Source organism: Lathyrus oleraceus, chromosome 6, assembly GCF_024323335.1.
Source record: "Lathyrus oleraceus cultivar Zhongwan6 chromosome 6, CAAS_Psat_ZW6_1.0, whole genome shotgun sequence".
NCBI lineage: Eukaryota > Viridiplantae > Streptophyta > Magnoliopsida > Fabales > Fabaceae > Lathyrus > Lathyrus oleraceus.
Genome location: NC_066584.1, coordinates 242,758,129 through 242,766,182, shown reverse-complemented (window position 1 = coordinate 242,766,182; position 8,054 = coordinate 242,758,129).

Sequence of the window (8,054 nt, the reverse complement as noted above, 5' to 3'; positions counted from 1 at the left end):
AGGTTTTGGACACATTAGAGCTGAATGTCCTACGTACCTCAAGATGCAAAAGAAGGGAATATCTGTCACCTGGTCTGAAGGAGACTCTGAGAGTGAATCTGAAGGAGAATCTGCTAAACATGTCACTGCACTAACAAGTGTTTGTGCCTTTGATGATGACTCAAGTGGAGATGAACTCACATTTGATGAACTTGCTGCTTCATATAAAGAGTTATGTGTCAAAACTGCAGAAGTGTGTATACAAGGAGAAAAGCAGAAGAAACTCATCAAGGAGCTGGAAGCTGAGAAAAAGAAGCATCTGACTGTCATAGATGGTCTAAGTGGTGAGATAACCTTGCTGGCCTCTAAGCTAGATCAAATGACAAAATCCATCAAAATGCTGAATAAAGGAACTGACACTTTGGAAGAGATTCTAAAGGTGGGACAGAAATCAGGAACCATGTCTGGTTTAGGCTTGGTTAAGGAATCCTCAACTGAACTCAAAAGCTCAAAGGCTGAAGTTCAGAAAATCAAGCAGAAGTCACAACCAATGTCACAACATCGGAGAAACAGGAGGATTAACCATCAGAAGAATAAATTTCAAAGATGTAGATGTCACTACTGTGGTAGATTTGGTCACATGAAACCCTTTTGTTACGGGTTGCATGGTTATCCTAACCAGACCCCTCAAGTCAGACCTAAGCAGAAGGCATCTAAGCATAATGCCCCCATCAAGAAACAACAATGGGTTGCTAGATTAGCTCACACAACTCTAAGGGCATCTACCAGAGAAGACTGGTATTTTGATAGTGGTTGCTCAAGACATATGACTGGTATGGAGAACTTATTGGTGGATATACAACCTCATACTACCAGTTATGTGACCTTTGGTGATGGAGCTAAAGGAAAAATCAAAGGTGTTGGTAAGCTGGACAGTCCTGGAGTTCCAAAACTAAATAATGTGTTGTTAGTAAAAGGACTAACTGCTAATCTCATCAGCATAAGCCAGCTATGTGATCAAGGTTTCTATGCTCAGTTCACTAAGGAAGTATGTGTTGTGATGAATGGAGATAATCAGGAAGTTATGAGAGGATCCAGATCCAAAGATAACTGCTATCTATGGGAACCTAAAGTCTCAAACTACTCCTCAATGTGCTCCTCAGCCAAGGAAGAACAGGAGGTGAAGCTGTGGCATAGACGACTTGGACATCTTCATTTAAGAGGAATGAAAAAGATCATATCCAAGGAAGCAGTTAGAGGAATCCCAAAGCTGCTTATTGATGAAGGAAGAGTCTGTGGAGAATGCCAGGTTGGCAAGCAAACCAAGATTTCACATCCTAAGCTGGGACATCCTACAACATCCAAAACTCTGGAACTTTTGCACATGGACTTAATGGGACCTATGCAGGTTGAAAGTCTTGGTGGGAAGATATATGCTTATGTGGTTGTTGATGACCATTCCAGATACACATGGATAAGCTTCATCAGAGAAAAATCAGATGCATTTGATGTCTTCAAAGATCTGTGCATCAGACTCCAAAGGGAAAAGGATAGTTGTGTTATCAGATTAAGGAGTGACCATGGGAAGGAGTTTAAAAATTCCAAGTTTGACGATTTCTGCTCATCTGAAGGGATAAGTCATGAGTTTTCCTCACCTATTACTCCTCAGCAAAATGGAATAGTTGAAAGGAAAAACAGAACTATTCAAGAATCTGCTAGAGCTATGATTCATGTAAAGAAGCTTCCTATGCACTTTTGGGCTGAAGCTATGAATACAGCTTGCTATGTTCACAATAGAGTTACCTTGAGAAAGGGAACCTCTTCCACTCTGTATGAAATATGGAAAGGTAGAAAACCTACTTTGAAGTACTTTCATATCTTTGGAAGCAAATGTTACATTCTCACAAATCGTGAACGGAGAAGGAAAATGGACCCCAAAAGTGATGAGGGTATATTCCTGGGATAATCTACTAACAGCAGAGCTTACAGAGTTTTCAACTCCAGAACCAATGTCCTGATGGAATCCATAAATGTGATTGTGGATGATAAAGATGAAGGATTCAATGTCATATAAGATGTTGGAACATTCCTTGAGACTTCAACAGACATTCCAGTCAACACTGAAGAGGTACAGGATACTCCTCCTGAACTTGAGGTAGATGCATCCAACAAGGTGCCTTCTATCAGGATTCAGAAAGACCACCCTAAGGATCTTATCATAGGAGATCTCAATAGTGGTGTGACTACCAGATCAAGGGAGAATAGCTCAAATTCCTGTTTTGTATCCAAGGTTGAACCAAAAAATGTGAAAGAAGCCCTGACTGATGAATATTGGATCAATGCTATACAAGATGAACTGGAGCAATTTAAAAGGAATGAAGTATGGGAGTTAGTTCCACGACCTGAAGGGACTAACATCATTGGTACCAAGTGGATTTATAAGAACAAGTCTGATGAGAAAGGAGTAATCACTAGGAATAAAGCAAGACTAGTGGCACAAGGGTATACTCAAGTTGAAGGGGTTGATTTTGATGAGACTTTTGCACCTGTTGCAAGGCTTGAGTCAATAAGATTGTTGTTAGGTGTTGCTTGCATTCTGAAGTTCAAATTGTTCCAAATGGATGTGAAGAGTGCCTTTTTAAATGGCTACTTGAATGAAGAAGTCTATGTGGAACAACCTAAAGGGTTCTGTGATCCTAACCTACCAAAACATGTGTACAAGTTGAGGAAAGCTTTGTATGGGTTGAAGCATGCTCCTAGAGCTTGGTATGAGAGGTTGACTAAATTTCTGACTTCTAATGGGTACAGAAAAGGAGGGATAGATAAGACTTTGTTTGTGAAGGATGAAGATGGAAAAATCATGATTGCCCAAATATATGTGGATGATATTGTCTTTGGTGGAATGTCAGATAAAATGGTGAAATATTTTGTTAACCAAATGCAATCTGAATTTGAAATGAGTTTGGTTGGGGAATTGACTTATTTTCTTGGACTGCAAGTTAACCAAATGGAGGATTCTATGTTTCTCTCCCAAAGCAAATATGCCAAGAACATAGTTAAGAAGTTTGGTATGGATAATGCTAGTCACAAAAGAACTCTGCACCTACTCATTTAAAATTAACTAAAGATGAAGGAGGTTCTAGTGTTGATCAATGCTTGTATAGAAGCATGATAGGTAGCCTACTATATCTAACTGCCAGTAGACCTGATATTGTCTATGCAGTTGGCGTGTGTGCTAGATACCAAGCAGAACCCAAAGTGAGTCACTTAAATCAAGTCAAGAGAATTCTCAAGTATATCAATGGGACTTGTGATTATGGTATGCTATACTCCCATGGCTCTGAGCCTATCTTATTTAGGTATTGTGATGCTGATTGGGCTGGGAGTGCTGATGATAGAAAAAGCACATCAGGAGGATGTTTCTTCTTGGGAAACAATCTCATATCGTGGTTCAGCAAGAAACAGAACTGTGTATCATTGTCCACCACACAGAAGTTGAGTACATAGCAGTTGGAAGCAGTTGTTCCCAACTGGTATGGATGAAACAGATGCTGACTGAATACAATGTCTCTCAGAATGTCATGACATTGTTCTGTGACAATCTCAGTGCCATCAATATTTCAAAGAATCCTATCCAACACAGCAGGACCAAACATATTGACATTAGACATCACTTCATCAGAGATCTGGTGGAAGACAAAGTGATTACCTTGGAACATGTAGCTACTGAACTACAACTTGATGACATATTTACAAAGGCTTTGGATGCTACTCAGTTTGAAAATTTAAGGGGCAAATTAGGAATATGCCTTTCTGAGGAATTATAGCAACTAAGGATGTTAGGAATGTATTGTTTAATATTTCAAACTATTAAACAATTGAAAGTGTGCTCTGATTGGTCAACAGATCATAGCTATTTCACTTGAAACAAGTGTGTTAACAAGATGTTAGGGGGGTATCTTAACATGAGACATCCTATGTACCTGCTGGAGTTCAAGAACATGTTCATGCAGAAGTGTTTCAAGATGTCATACACAAAGTCATGGCATCTGATGTGGGTGTACCTGCTGTGAAGCAAGAATGTGTGTCTACTTGATCAAAGCTGTGAAGCAAGATCAAGAGTGTGCCTTCTTGATTGAAACTGTGAAGTAAAATCAAGATTGTGTTTTTTTTGTTGATTGGTTGTTTTGGTCTGTAATATTAAGTGTTGCTTTGGCAACATTTTTGACAAAAAGGGGGAGTAACACCTGTACCCCAGGACAACAGATTTGTTTGAAGTTGAAGGTCCTCTAAACAACAGGTTATATTGATGCTTGTTGTCTGTTTGTGCTGCTGCTATTTGAAGTCTAACTTCTATGTGTGCTGAATGTATTAGCTAATTTAATACTCTGCTTGGATGTGTGTTCTCCGCTTCTGTGAACTATGTTGTGATGCCAAGTTGTTTTAGCCAAAAATTTGCCAAATGGGGAGTTTGTAGATGTTTTTGATTGGCTGCATTTTGTGTTAAAACACTAACTGTACTTTGATGTCTTGACTGATGTCATGACATGCTTGAGTAGTATGCTGCAGGATTAGCTAATACAGGATTTACTGAATGTCAAACTGAATGTTATGACATTCATCCCTGACAGCAGATACTGAATTATAGGCCAGTTAGTTTTTCTGGTATAGTTCAGTATTTATTACAGGCTGCTGTTTTAGGAAACCAACAACTGAGCTAGAATTAAAGATGTTTAGCATATGGCCTATGTTCTGGACGTCAAACTGAATGTTATGACATTCATTCCTGACAACATATGCTAAAGTGTAGGCTAGTTAGTTTTTCTGTTTTAGTATTTATCTCAGGCTGTTTTTCAGGAATCTAACAGTTGTGCTAAAATCCAGGAAACTAACAGAAGAGCTAAATCTAAGAGCCCTAACAAATAGCCTATTTGTTAGCACCCTAATATGTGGAATTTAGGTTAACTTGCTTAACCTTAATTTTAGGAAATTCAAGTACAAGGCCAAAGTGTTGCATTATAAAAGGATGGCAATCCTATTTTCAGCAACTCAGGGGTTTTGAAGCGTGAAGCATTTATTATATCATCATATTTCACTGTTGTATTTTATTTGTGTCTTGTATTAGATTTTACTTGTGAGCCAAGCAATTATCACCTAGATGATTGCATTGGACTAGGGTGTTCATTGAGTTGTAATTGTTGTGTCACTCTAAGCTTTTAAGCGTGAGTGCTGTGTTTCTTGATTAAAGTTGTTAAGCACAATCAAGAGTTGTTTGAAGTATAACTTCGCCATTGACTTTAAACTTATTAAAGGTTGTAATCACTGCTGTGATTGAGGGGGAGTGAGTAGGAACTCAGGTCTTAGTTTAGATTGAAATTGCATTGGGTAGGTCTTAAGTGATAGGATTAAACAGTTGGTTTAAGTCCTGAATTAATACTGCTTATAGTGGATTTCCTCCCTGGCTTGGTAGCCCCCAGACGTAGGTGTGTTTGTCACCGAACTGGGTAAACAATTGTCTGTGTCTTTTTCTGCATTGTTCATTTACCTTCTGCATACATTTCCTGTCTGCGCAAAATTGGATGTCATAACAACCAGTGTGACATCGATAGTCTGTTACTAGAATTTCAATTGGCATCAGAGCAGGCACCCTGCCTTTTAATTTCTGGGTGAGATCTAGGGACGTTACTTTCTAGTACCATGGACAAGGATGTAGGATTCTCAAATAGACCACCCATGCTGGATGGTTCTAACTATGATGACTGGAAACCTCGTATGATAGCCTTCTTGAGGTCTCTGGATAGCAAGGTCTGGAGAGCTGTCAACAAAGGATGGGAACATCCAACGAAGATAGGTAAAGATGGAATCATTATGCAAATTCCTGAAGAAGAGTGGGACAAGGAGCAAGAGGCATTAGCCCTTGGAAACTCTAAGGCCTTGAATGCATTGTTCAATGGGATAAATAAGAACATCTTCAGACTGGTGCATCACTGTGAGCTGGCTAAAGAAGTTTGGGATACTCTCAAAACAACTCATGAAGGTACCTCCAAGGTAAGGATGTCTAAACTTCAGATGCTGACTACTAAGTTTGAAAATCTGAGGATGAAAGAGGATGAGACTATTCATGACTTCCACATGAATGTTCTTGAAATTGCCAACACTTCTGGAGGCTTAGGAGAGAAAATGTCTGAAGAAAAACTTGTAATAAAGATTCTCAGATCATTGCCCAAGAGATTTGCCATGAAGGTTACTGCTATAGAAGAGGCTCAAGATATCTGCAATATGAAGGTTGATGAGCTTATTGGCTCTCTCCAAACTTTTGAAATGGGCTTGTGTGAGAATGTTGAAAAGAAAAACAAAAGCATAGCTTTCGTATCAAATACTGAAGAGGATTCGGAAGAAGGAAATATTGGAGGTGATGAAAGCATATCAGAAGCTATAGCCATGCTTGGAAGACAATTCAACAAGTTCATAAAGAAGATTGATCAAAAAGGTAGACCAAATGTCAAGAACATTTCGTCTGACATCAGTAAAAGATCAACATCTGAAGAAAAGTTCAACCAAGGCAAGGGAATCCAGTGTCATGGATGTGAAGGTTTTGGACACATTAGAGCTGAATGTCCTACGTACCTCAAGATGCAAAAGAAGGGAATATCTGTCACCTGGTCTGAAGGAGACTCTGAGAGTGAATCTGAAGGAGAATCTGCTAAACATGTCACTGCACTAACAAGTGTTTGTGCCTTTGATGATGACTCAAGTGGAGATGAACTCACATTTGATGAACTTGCTGCTTCATATAAAGAGTTATGTGTCAAAACTGCAGAAGTGTGTATACAAGGAGAAAAGCAGAAGAAACTCATCAAGGAGCTGGAAGCTGAGAAAAAGAAGCATCTGACTGTCATAGATGGTCTAAGTGGTGAGATAACCTTGCTGGCCTCTAAGCTAGATCAAATGACAAAATCCATCAAAATGCTGAATAAAGGAACTGACACTTTGGAAGAGATTCTAAAGGTGGGACAGAAATCAGGAACCATGTCTGGTTTAGGCTTGGTTAAGGAATCCTCAACTGAACTCAAAAGCTCAAAGGCTGAAGTTCAGAAAATCAAGCAGAAGTCACAACCAATGTCACAACATCGGAGAAACAGGAGGATTAACCATCAGAAGAATAAATTTCAAAGATGTAGATGTCACTACTGTGGTAGATTTGGTCACATGAAACCCTTTTGTTACGGGTTGCATGGTTATCCTAACCAGACCCCTCAAGTCAGACCTAAGCAGAAGGCATCTAAGCATAATGCCCCCATCAAGAAACAACAATGGGTTGCTAGATTAGCTCACACAACTCTAAGGGCATCTACCAGAGAAGACTGGTATTTTGATAGTGGTTGCTCAAGACATATGACTGGTATGGAGAACTTATTGGTGGATATACAACCTCATACTACCAGTTATGTGACCTTTGGTGATGGAGCTAAAGGAAAAATCAAAGGTGTTGGTAAGCTGGACAGTCCTGGAGTTCCAAAACTAAATAATGTGTTGTTAGTAAAAGGACTAACTGCTAATCTCATCAGCATAAGCCAGCTATGTGATCAAGGTTTCTATGCTCAGTTCACTAAGGAAGTATGTGTTGTGATGAATGGAGATAATCAGGAAGTTATGAGAGGATCCAGATCCAAAGATAACTGCTATCTATGGGAACCTAAAGTCTCAAACTACTCCTCAATGTGCTCCTCAGCCAAGGAAGAACAGGAGGTGAAGCTGTGGCATAGACGACTTGGACATCTTCATTTAAGAGGAATGAAAAAGATCATATCCAAGGAAGCAGTTAGAGGAATCCCAAAGCTGCTTATTGATGAAGGAAGAGTCTGTGGAGAATGCCAGGTTGGCAAGCAAACCAAGATTTCACATCCTAAGCTGGGACATCCTACAACATCCAAAACTCTGGAACTTTTGCACATGGACTTAATGGGACCTATGCAGGTTGAAAGTCTTGGTGGGAAGATATATGCTTATGTGGTTGTTGATGACCATTCCAGATACACATGGATAAGCTTCATCAGAGAAAAATCAGATGCATT